This window comes from Cricetulus griseus (genome assembly GCF_003668045.3).
Source record: "Cricetulus griseus strain 17A/GY chromosome 1 unlocalized genomic scaffold, alternate assembly CriGri-PICRH-1.0 chr1_1, whole genome shotgun sequence".
Classification (NCBI taxonomy): Eukaryota; Metazoa; Chordata; class Mammalia; order Rodentia; family Cricetidae; genus Cricetulus; species Cricetulus griseus.
The window spans coordinates 84,436,003-84,448,825 of record NW_023276807.1 but is presented as its reverse complement, the minus strand read 5'-3'; the positions used below and the strand labels follow the sequence as shown (position 1 = coordinate 84,448,825).

The 12,823-nt window shown below is 38.6% G+C and overlaps 1 protein-coding gene across 10 annotated transcripts in view; it reads right to left on the bottom strand.

The window, feature by feature from the left end:
- Ehbp1 (EH domain binding protein 1) overlaps window positions 1-12,823 on the bottom strand; it is a 270,164-nt gene that overhangs the window by 241,315 nt on the left and 16,026 nt on the right. The gene's annotated exons all lie outside the window — the stretch shown is intronic.

Below are 12,823 nucleotides of genomic sequence, written 5' to 3'. Positions count from 1 at the left end.
CTGGAAAATAAGGAGACTATCATCTGTTATTTTACTTACATAGTTTTTGCTTTTTAAAAACTTAATTAAAATGTTTCCCACATCAGGCTTAGTGACAGAGCCTACCATTCTAAGTGCAAAGGGAGGGTTAAAAGTTCAAGCCCAGCCCTGACCAGCAATACTACAACTCAAATGAAAAAGTGAAAAAAGCTCAGAGAATATGCCTCATGTGTGTGAAGACTTAGGCTTAATTCTCAGTACTGGAAAGCAAAGTTATGTATTTTGGATCAAACAATAAACAGGATAAGTAAAAATAAACCTACAACTACATACATTACAACTAAACTGCTGAGAGTCACAATTACAGAAAAATCATTAAAGAATGAAGACAGATAACAAAGAAGTCACTGACAAATGAGTAATAGGCTGGCAGAAGTGATTAAACTTCTCATTAGTAACAGTAGTACCAGAGACAGTGAAGAAAAGATCTTCTAGTTCGAGGAAAACAGCTGATACCCCCCCGCCCCCAGAGTTTACATCCAGCTAAACCATCACTTAAGCACCTTTTAGGACCAGTAAATACCCAAGCCATGCCTCTATTTACTGACTTTGTATTTAACATAGTATAATTACTTCTATCTCTCATATTAGTCCACACTAACTGATGAACTTTATCTCTGTATTACTAGCAAATAATAAAAATCTGGTACAAGGTTATAAGGCCCAATGAATGTTCACTACTGAAAAGAATGAACCTATGCTGCATCCAAGAATATCCCATAGATTCATTACATTGATGAGATCTAACAAAAGCCAGTAGCAATGTAATATACCTTCTCTGCAGCGTACATGGACTTCACAAGAATGTTTATCTTGGTTATACATTACAACCTCCTAGAAAGCTTTTTTAAATACTGGTGCTTATATTCCAGCCTTGAAGAATCTAATTTAATAGGTTTAGTGTGTAGAACTAAAAAGACTCCACCGGTGATTCCAACAGTGCAGTGGTGGCAGTGAATTCCTGGCTAACATGGTTAAACAATCCCACACTTCATGGCTTACACTAGTGATTGTGATAAGACAGTCTCTCCTCTACAATGCCTGAATTTCACTTCCTCCTAATTAGACTCAGAACTCCCCCCCCACACAATCTCAATCCATTTTAATGCTTCAGGAAAGTGAAGCTTTTTAACATGGAAAGGCAGGAGGGGCAGTCCTCTAACCTGTATGCCCCTGCTCCAAGAATGTAAACAGAACATGAGTGACATATAAAAATGCCCACAGAGACAGCTATACTTTGTCTGATTCCAATGAGTCTAGTTTTATAATATGAAGCAGAATGTTTGAAACTAAGTCATTCTCAATAGAAGTATACCAACAACGACAAATGGCTGGCTACAATTAATATGTTAAGTTTGCATACTGTGCTCAAAAAGAACCATTAAATATTTACTAACAAACCTCCTAGTGAAGAGGGACATCATTAGAGTTTTCTACAGCTATCAGAGGGCCTATATTTATAAAACTTTCCATCAAAAAAAAAAAAAGCCAAGAAAACCTAAAAGAGCTCAGGTTCTGGGGAGAAGCCAAGCAGAACAGGGTAGTCTGTCTCCTAAGACAGAGGAGGAGAGACCTTACAGGCATTTAAATACTGACCTTGAGACACACACATAAAATGTATGCAGGCGTACATACTTTCTACAAAATCTGTCTGAAGGGTTTCCCTGAAAACCTGAGCCTTTTGATGGGCTTGTTGGAGAAAATCAGCTTTTGAGGCTAAAATAGACTAGATAAGACGTTCTAAGCCAGCCTGGGCTGAAGAGTAACACCTTCCTTCAAAACACAGATAGCTAGATGATAGATAGATAGATAGATAGATAGATAGATAGATAGATAGATAGATAGATATAGATAGATGATTACCTTCTCCCTTACTCTCAGAGACCATGAAAATGAACAACTTGAATTTGCACAGGTTCTGTGTCACACCATGGTTCTAACCCTAAATTCTGGAGAGGAAAGGGAGAGCTACAAGGAGAAACAAGGACAACAGTAGAAAAAGGAAGAGAAGGCTACAAAGTCCAGATTACAAAGCAGGTAGCTCCATCCTTAGACCTGCCTTCTTTTTCTAACTGCTAGGTACAAAGGTAAGCTGAAAGAAAATCACTTCTAACTTGATTAAACTTAAATTCCTACACTCTTCTATGCCCATGTATGTCATATGCATGATGTAAACTTTAAAAGATGTTTTTAAAAATCCAAAACGGGGGCTGGAGAGGTGTCTCAGCAGTTAAGAGCACTGGCTACTCTTCGAGAGGTCCCAAGTTCAATTCCCAGCACCCACATTGTGGCTCATAACCATCTATAATAGGATCCAATATCCTCTAGCGAGCAGAGGAACATGCAGACAGCACTCATATACAAAAATAACTCTTAAAAAATCCGCCGGGTGGTGGTGGCACACACCTTTAATCCCAGCACTAGGGAGGCAGAGGCAGGCGGATCTCTGAGAGTTCAAGACCAGCCTGGTCTATGAGAGCTAGTTCCAGGGCAGCCTCCAAAGCCACAAAGAAACACTGTCTCAATAAATAAATAAATAAATAAATAAATAAATAAATAAATAAATAAATCCAAAACTGTCACATGATAATCAGTCACATGACATGCTAAAGCAGTGGTTCTTAATCTTCCTAATGATATGGATGACGGGGACCCTTTAATACAGTTCCTCATGTTGTGGTGACCCCCACCATGAATTATTTTTGTTGCTACTTCATAACTATACTCTTGCTACTGTCGTGAATCCTAATGTAAATATGTGAGTTTTCTGATAGTTGTAGGCAACCCCTGTGAAAGGGTCTTTGGCCCTCAAATGAGTTACAACCCATAGGCTGAGAACCACTGTTCTAAAAGCTTCAAAGCATTCAACAAATATTTTACTACGTTCCTGATACTAGGTGAAGCAACAACAGTGGAGAGACAAGCTCTGATCACCTACTAAGTTGACAAACCAGTGTGATGTGACTAAAGCCAAATGCCCAGTAGGAGGCATAGTGTTGGGAAACACTAAGAAAAGGGGTTTTCAGCAGAAAGGAGTGTGTTCATAAATATCTCAGGAAACACACACTAGAAGAAGAACCTGCCCAACAGCAGAGATTACTGGATTCAGAATTTGTAAAACCTATAATTCATAATGACACTTTTAATGCAAAGCCCAACAACAGACGAGTGACTAATAACAGTGTGTCTTAGAAAATTATACAGCAATTAAAAATATTTTCTAAGATCATAAGCATGTGACAATGCTCAGGATTTGTGTTAATACAGATTTTAGCTCTTTTCTATGCTATATAGTAAAAGAGATACCAAGAGAAATCTCTCCCAATGAGGTACCAAATATTGATAACCAATAATATGATTATCAATAAGAAATAAACTTTTCTATTTTTTCTACAATGAATGCATATTACTGGTCAAAGTACTGAGAACAAATGAATGTTCAGTGCCCAGCCATAAATGGGACAACTTTATTACCCCCTCCTTGGCTTGGAAAGTTGAGTTCAGGAAATGATATGGCTGGCACTCTTGAATTCACAGCAGCTACAACTATCTGCACAAGATTGGGCCAGTCAGATCTGCTGGGGGGGGGGGTGGAGAGAGTGGGGGTGGCTCAAACCCTCACTGGTGCTTCATATGCAGTCAGTGCTTGCTGAGGGAGGGAGAGATATTTTCTTCAGTGGTGCAGCCACTCTATGGAACCAATGCTCCTCATTGGAAACTCAATGGAGAGCACACATGCACACTCCAGCATGAAAACAGAAATGAGGCTGGTTGAGGACAGGAATTAGCTAATAAAGCATTTTTATATTAAAAGTTATTAGAGAAGGCAAAGAAAAATACTTTTCTGTACCTTCCACTATGGATTTACATTATTTTATGCTGGGAGTGGCATAAATAGACGCAGTAAATTACATTTTTAAGTTTAGAATCAGGAAAAGAGAAAAACAAAATTGATTTTTAAATTTTCATTGAATTTAAAAAATCTTCGGGGCTGAATTTTGTTTTCTAAGTCAACAGAAGTGTAGGGAAAGGGTAACAATTCTGCCTTTAGTCAACAAGATATTCCCAAGGTCTAAGAAACGTTTTTACAGAGATCCTACCTGACCCCCAGCATCCTCCCCCGACCCCCATCTTCTGAAGTCACTCTATTCCTGGGACCTTCTTATATGATTCCAAAAAGGCAAGGCAGAATGGGCCCAAATAACATCAGAAATACTTTCGGACCACTCACGTTCCTCCATGTCAATTAAAATTCTCACTTTTTCAGAGTCAATATCTTAAGAGAAAGAAAATGTACGGACACTGTTTTAATACAAGAGACACATTGATAAAAGGCCCTTCAAAAATGGTATAACCAAAGAAAGGAACTCTAGATGGGAGACAGGAAACTTGCTTTTCCTAGGGCTGACATCAAGAGACCTTAGAGATACTTCTCAATTTCACTGAAACTATTATACTTAATGTTTCAAATGTAAAGGGACTATACAAAAACTGAAGCTAGTTCCAAATACTATGTTTTGGTGACTTATAACATTAAATGGCACCAAATGGTTAAATGATCTATGATTTAAAAGAGAAATGAGAAATGCAGGACAGGAAAAAGGATTTGTCGTTCTCTAACAATCTTGAATTATCTAACTAACATTACTATCTTAGTTAGGGTTTCTCTTGCTACAACAAAACACCATGTCCAAAAAGCAAGTTGAGGAGGAAAGGTTTATTTGGTTTGCACTTTGGCATTGCAGTCCATCGCTGAAGGAAGTCAGGGCAGGAACTCAAACAGGGCAGGATCCGGGAAGCAGGAGCTGATGCAGAGGCTACAGAGGGGAGCTGCTTACTGGCTTGCTCCTGTGGCTTGCTCAGCCTACTTTCTGATAGAATGTCCCCTCCCACAATGAGCTGGGCCCTCTCCCATAAATCACTAATTAAGAAAATTTGCTATATAGACAAATCTTGCGGAGGCATTTTCTCAACTGAGGTGCCTTCCTTTCAGATAACCATATCTTGTATCAAGATGATATAAGACTAGCCAGCACAATTAACAATATCATAAAAGTGGCAATAGTAGGACCTTGATTGCCACAGATTCACACTTTGTGTCTAACACAGTACTAACCCTTCATGAGAAGCCTCTGGTGACAACCACTTTCTCAACTCGACCACCATTATCATGTTGACACTGAGATGGTTCCACAAGTACTTGATATCACTTATGGAGCACAGTGAAACAGATCCTATTTGACTCCAGCATCCTTTAGCAGAGAGTGAAATAGTAAGATAAATGGTGCATGGGCCCCGCACACAGAAAGTCAGCTGACCTCAGATGACCTCTCTACTCTGAGAAGTAATAAACATTAAACTGTAGAGATGGTTCCAGAGAGGACCCCAGTTTAATTCCTAGCACCCATATCAGATGACTCAAGGTCATCTGATGATGAGCAACGGTCTGTTGCTCCATCTGCAGGGAGTCCAAAGCCTCTAGTAACATGAGCACCTGTACTCATGTGAACAGACACACACATATTTAAAAATAAGAATCTGTTCTCAAAGTAAATTTTTATTAGATTAGGCTATTTGTTTCCCCGCCCCCCCCCTCTCTCTCTCTCTGTGTGTTGTATGTATTATAGAAACCTACTAGCATTTTAGAAAACTCAGTAAAGCATGTCTCCCTCCTCCACCCCCCTCACTAGCAATATAATAGCTGTTATCTTATAGGAGCTTACATTTCAAAGCACTAAGACAAAAATGTAACCTAATCTTTTTCACTAATATGAAATCAATGTTTACAAGGATAAAAGAACTCAAATTTACATTTAAGTCCCTGGGCTATTTAAAAATAAGAAACCTATTTAATCCCAGCACTCGGGAGGCAGAGGCAGGAGGATCTCTGTGAGTTCAAGGCCAGTTTGGTCTACAGATGGAGTGTCAGGATAGGCTCCAAAACCACACAGAGAAACCCTGTCTCGAAAAACCAAAAAAAAAAAAAAAGAAGAAGAAGAAGAAGAGGAGGAGGAAGGAGGAGGAGAAACCTAAGTTATCAAAATATGAAACAAGAAAATAAGAGATCTTTAGAACTTGAAAAGAGCATATTCCTCTTAGAGTCCAGGAACCACTCAGCATGATTAATAACGAACTTAATGTGCATAGGCATTTCAGTATAGAAAAAGCTTATTCTTCTGTGGAAAGGGCCTCCAGCCATATCGAACATTTCATGGCGGGGTGCTGTGAACACTGAAAACAAAAGGAAGACAATTACCTTATCACAGAAATACTTTGACTTCACTATTTCTCCAGTAATGGTTTTTATCCTTCAGTAGGTACATCTGCCTCTGACTGCACTACATTGCACAACTAGTTAATTATGCTCCCTTTATGATTCCTTCACAAGCTTCTTAGCAAGTTACAGTACACTCAATAGGACAAAATGTGTATAAATAAAAAGCACATTATATAAAGAGGCATATAGATATATACTTCCATTCTATGCAAATGAATGAAAAGTGCAAAATATCTTTGTTACAAGGAGAAATATGTTTTTAAAATATATTTTGCATCTTATTTTTAAAAGTATCTTAGAGAGACTATTTGTGACTAAATATATTGAACTGATTGGCTGACCCTTTTTCTAGAACTTACATGCCAGAATTTATGGCTAGGAGCACTCACACCGAAGAAGTTCAGTTTGGCGTTGAGTGAGACAAACATCATTTTTGACAAGCCATCATAAAGCATTATTCAGTAACATAAAACATTTAGTTTTTTGATATAAAGAGATAATCCATACAATAATGAATCATTGCTGTTGTGTATGAAGTACAGATCTCCCAAACAATAATACTTCTTTATTGTTACTATAAGATCCATGGAATATTTCCTTTAACCTAGTGTATTTCTTATTGTTCATTTCCTGGTCCTGTTGAAATGAAACCCACATGTCACTAACAAAAATCAGTATTCTGGCCAGGTGTTGGTGGCTCACACCTTTAATTCCAGCACTTGGGAGGCAGAGGCAGGTGGATCTCTATGAGTTCAAGGCCAGCCTGCGGTCTACAGAGCAAGTTCCAGAACAGCCTCCAAAGCAATACAGAGAAACCCTGTCTCAGAAAACCAAAGTAAATAAACAAATAAATAAATAAAAATAAATATGTGTGTCTATTCAGATGAGTACAAGTGCCCATTCTATATAGAGGGATACTCCCTCATCCTAGACATACGGGGGAGGACCTTGGCCCTATCCCAAAGGATATGACAGACTCTGAAGATTCCCCCATGGAAGGCCTCACCCTCCCAGGGAAGCAGAAAAGGTATGGGATAGATAGGGTGTTAGTGGGGGGCAGGGAAAGAGGGGAGGGAGAGGGAACTGGGATTGACATGTAAAACAATCTTGTTTCTAATTTAACTTAAAAATGGGGGGGGGAAGATACACTACTAAAAAGGGGGAAAAAAGAATAAGGCAAGAAAAAAAGAATAGGCAGGCAGACAGAACTCTGAGTTTGAGGCCAGCATGATCTACAGAGCAAGTTCCAGGAGAGCCAAGGGTACACAGAGAAACCCTGTCTTGAGAACCAAAAGCAAACAAGACAAGGAGTAACTTTTGGTCAGATGGTGGGGATACACGCCTTTAATCCCAGAACTTGGAAGGCAGAGGCAGGTAGATCTCTGAATTTGAGGCCAGCCTGGTCTACAGAGTGAGTTCCAGGACACCCAGGGATACACAGAGAAACTTATCCCTGAGGGGAAAAAAAAAAAAAGAATAAGGTAAGGATGTCCCCTCCCCCTACTATTTTCCTACACTGTAGGAAGTACTGTGGAATATAGGAGGACAATGGACATGATAAGGACATGATAGAGAAAATCACCAGAATGCAATAGTTAGTGAGCTCAGTGGAGTCTTAGGAGCTCTTTAACTCCCACCACACCCTTGAACAATGCTTGCAATGGATTATTTTCTTCCAGCCTGAGTAATACATTAAACACAAAGCTCCTTTCATGTTAGAATGTCAAAATTATCCACCAAGTATTTCATCAACCAGCTACCATTTCTATAGTTGACACTTGTTTCTTCAAATAATCTCCTACTCTTCTGTTAGGCTGAAAATTACACTTCAAAGGTTGAACTCAGTATAAAACAACACATTCATGTGTAATAACTGCTTTATATGCCAATTAAATATGGCCTAATGTATCCATTCTGTTAGATACAATAAGGAACACCCTAGGAAATGAGAAATTATAACAGAATTCTTTTTCTTTGTTCCTACAAGTTAACTGTTGAAGCCCTTGTTTATTTCTTTTAGGAAATACTGAATTAAGTGTTTTTTTTTTAAGTTAAAAACATTTCACCTCAACCAGTAAAACACATGAGTATTTGTCTACTCCCCACAGGAGGCACATGACAAAACAGGAAAATCATTTTCTGAAAAGTTTACAATCAAAGGTAAGGAAATAACAAACACAAAAGGTTCAAATACAGGACTGCAAATTCCACTGTGTTAAATGTTAAGCCACCCCCAGCAATCCATTACTAACTCACATTCTTCCTCTTTTTCTAGCCTTCTCAGGACTGTTTTACTAAAGGGGGAGAAGGGGGAAACTTAATTATACTTTAGGAGAAGACAAAGAAATTTAAAAACCAAAATTATTTTACACAGAACAGAAAAAATACATATAACCCTTGGGACAAAGTGGAATAGCTGGCACCTTTGTATCATAGTCAAAGGATAACTATCCCTAATATATCTGATATCCCTAAAAAGTTAGTCTTTCAGAAAGCATTTTTGCATGCTTCAATTATCCATGTCTTGCCAAAAAGACATTATTTTTTAAGATCATGTCAAAGCTCCCACAGTCTAAAATACAGTAAAATTTCTGTGCAAAATCAGTACTTCAGGGTACTGTCCAAAACAGCCACATGATTTTTGCCTCAAAGTTTTTAAAGTAGACAAATTAGGTCTAAACTGCTAATTTCAAATTAAAGCTCCTTAGTGAAAGAGGAGCATTAGGAGCTCTGACAGAGACATGACCTGTGCTCCTCAGTAAAGCCACTGCGAAACTGAAGCCACCTCTACATGCCAATTCCCTTATGTAAAAATAATTCATTTCTTTTCTTCTTAAATTATGCCACAAATTATTTTTTAAAAGTTCAGTAAGAATCAGGAATAGGACAAATGTCAAACTATAAACTCATTCTTTGTGCCTTAACAATAATTCAGAGTGCACACACAGCATTAAGGAGCCTTAAGGATAACACAAACAGGAAAACAAGTGAAGAGTGAGACTGTCAGCAATAACTAATGTAACTTGTCATCCTGGACTGGATTCTTGAGTGGACAGAGGACATCGATCAAAACACTGGAGAATCTGAATAAAGTCTGGGAGTTAGCTAATGGTAATGTACCAGCGTTTGTGTCATTTTGACAACATGCCGTGATGATGTGCAGAGATGGCGCATATATATATATGTGTGTTGTGTGTGTGTGTGTGTGTGTTGTGTGTGTGTGTGTGTGTGTGTGTGTGTGTGAAATGGGGTGAAGAATGAATGAAAATACTCTACACTAGCTTTTAACTTCTGAAAGTCTAAATTTATCCCAAATTTGAACAAAACACACATATCATGACCAAGTGGGATGTGTTCTATGTATCTGAGGCTGGTTCTACATTCAACAATTAGTTATTGAGGAGCGTGGCATAGTAGCTCACACATATAAACTCAGCATTCAGCAGGCTGAGACAGAAAAATTCCCTAAGCTAGAAGCCAGACTGGACAAATATAGTGATTCCAGGCCAGCCTGGACCATAAATTTTATAGCCTGTCTCAAGACAAGCAAAAATATTAATTCCTCTAATATATAAAGCCACCAAACTAAAGAAACCATTTCACCTATTTCAAAGTCAGGACCAAACAACCTAGGAAGGATATAGGTCCTAAAAGCTTACTTACATCAGCAATGAACAACTTCTCAAAACCAGTCATCAGATTGCCACCGCTTCCCTTGTGTCCTGTTCCACACAGATTTTCATGATACCTGCTTTTTTTTCTTTCACATGCAGCTGCCAAAATCCCAGCTTTGCAAAAATACAGTATCACTGAAAGGAGTGCGGCAATCTAGCCTGAAAGCTGAATTTAGGGGTAAGCAAGATGTTTACCACCAAGTCCAACAACCTGAGTCTGATCCCAAAACACACACAATAGAAGGAGAGATTCAAGTCCCACAAGTTCTCTGACCCCTACATGTGCACTGTGGAACACCAATGCCATGCACATTTCACACACAGGAAAAAAACTGAACTTGCTCAAGCTCAAGTGAGTCACATTTTTAAGCATCTCTGGTACGCCCTCTGAGCTCAGGGCAATCCCCTGGGGGCTGGCACCATAGGGAAACCAAACAACATAAAGTATCCATCCAAGGAGAAAGAAAAAAGAAAAGGGAGGAAGAGCAGAGCTGGTGAGAGGGCCAGCTGCACCTGGAAGGATAGCAACAATGCTAGACACCTCGACAAGTTCACAACTTAACTGAAACACAATCCCACCCTTATCAGTCTCTCAACATCTCCGCTTATATGGGAGAAAGGAACTAAAAGCAGTCTTTAAATCAATGAACCTGATCAAATGCTGATATTAATAATGACCGGTATACAGGCAGCAAAGCTAAAGTATACTGGATCTTACATTTTTTTAATAAAGAAAAATCACCAATTAGCTGAACCACAGCAGGAAAAATTCTAAACCTTAATTTATACACATTTCTGCAGTATCAACAGGAAGTGCCATCCAGAATCCGGCAAAGGTTTCGCTGAGCAAAGAACTGGAGAAAGAATAAAATGCAGGAGCTATAAAACCTAACTTTATGCTTGTGGGCAATTGGGAACCCGGAAAAATACAGAATTATAGCACCATCCCTGATGTAAGCACTCTGGTGACTGAGACTAGGGTATCCCCTCAGTGGTGACAGGAAGACTTCAGTCACACTGACCAGTGTGGACCGACCCCCTTACCAACATGTGGCTAGTGAGTGATCAAAATGTGGGCTAACAAAATTGAAGAACTATAGTTGTAATTTTACTTAATTTAAATTTAGGTTAAATATAGTCACGTATGATTATTTACTCCTGTGCTGGCTAACACAGAACTAGATTTCTACTAATGTTGATTCTTCCAGATTTTCCAAGCTGTGCCTGTGGTTTAAACTAGAGGACAGAAAACTTGGTTACTCAACGATATTATCTTAAAGGAATTTCATTAAAAACCAACAGAAACATTTCCAGCTTAACAGTAATTCTACACTTTTTTTCATTTTCACTGGGGGTCTCACTATGTAGCCCAGGCCTGGCCTCTCTCCCAGTCACTGTTTTGCCTTAGCCTCCTGAGCTCTGACATTGTAAGTCTATGCTACCACACCCAGTTTTATAGTATTTTTCCCTTTGGGGGGGAGGGGTGGTTTCATAAAAAAAAAAAAAAAAAAAAAAAAAAAAAAAAAAAAAACTCTTTAGGTTAAGTTTCAAGAAAAGAATTGTTACATAAGCCCATGTGTTTCTCTTTTGTCCATAAATCTGCTAAGTCTAGGGTGCAGTGGGTTTCTCTCCAGGGCCTAATAGTACTAGTTATCCTGCTCTTTCTGTAAGTAACCCTCTCTGCTCTATGCAGAGCTCTATGTTAATCAACACAGCTACTCTAAATTCTCAAGCTGACAAACCTGGACATATGCAGGGGACAGACCTTTATGATATCTTTGAATCACAGCCAATTTTTATATTTTTAAACTTAGAAGTGTTTTTAAAATAACAAGACCACAATTAATTAGAACAGTCAAGTTTCTTCAGGTGCCTATTATCCCAGCTTCCTCAAAGTACCACACTAAGAGAATGAGGCACAGTGGCGTCTGCAGTAATTTCTCTACCTGTACTTCACACTCAGCTCAACTCCTTTTAAGACATTATGCAAAACTCCTGATGCAGAATATCAACACCCTTATTGAGCATTAGTTCAAAATGTTTGTGCCATTTTTTTCCCTTAGCACACTGAACTATTTATAAATCATAGAGTGAACTACTTCAGTGACTCTTTTGTTGAAATTTCCTACAATATTAGAATACATTTGATGCCTCAATAGCACATTTTAAAAAATGTCAAATTTTAAGTTCTCTGGGCATTTTAATTATAAAACTAATATAAAACCAAACTATACCCTAAGAGTGAAACTTCTTCACATAACCCTTTAAAATTTCATCCCATAATCCTGTTAAAACAAACTTTTAAAATTAAGCAAATTGGGGCTGGAGAGATGGCTCAGCAGTTAAGGGCATTCGTTGTTCTTCCAGAGGACCCAGATTCAATTCCCAGCACCCACATTGCGTTTCACAACTGTCTATAACTCCAGAGGATCCGACACCCTCACACAGACATGCATGCAGGCAAAACATCAATACACATAAAATAAAAATGAACAAATTGTTAAAAAAAATAAGCAAACCAAGATTTAGTGGAGCATAAGAAAGTTACTACAAAACAGGTACAATTTATTCCCTGGCTTTTTTTGTTGTTGTTAATCATGACAAAAAGAAAACATTTCAAAAAACACTATCATGGGGTAGAGAGATGGCTCAGTGGTTAAGAACAAGCATTGTTCTTGCAGAGGACTTAAGTTCAATTCCCAGCACCCACACCTGGCAGCTCACAACTGCTTCTAACTCCAGTTCCAGGGGATGGCTCTAACCTCAGGCACTTGAACATACACACACACACACACACACACACACACACACACACACACACACACAAATAATA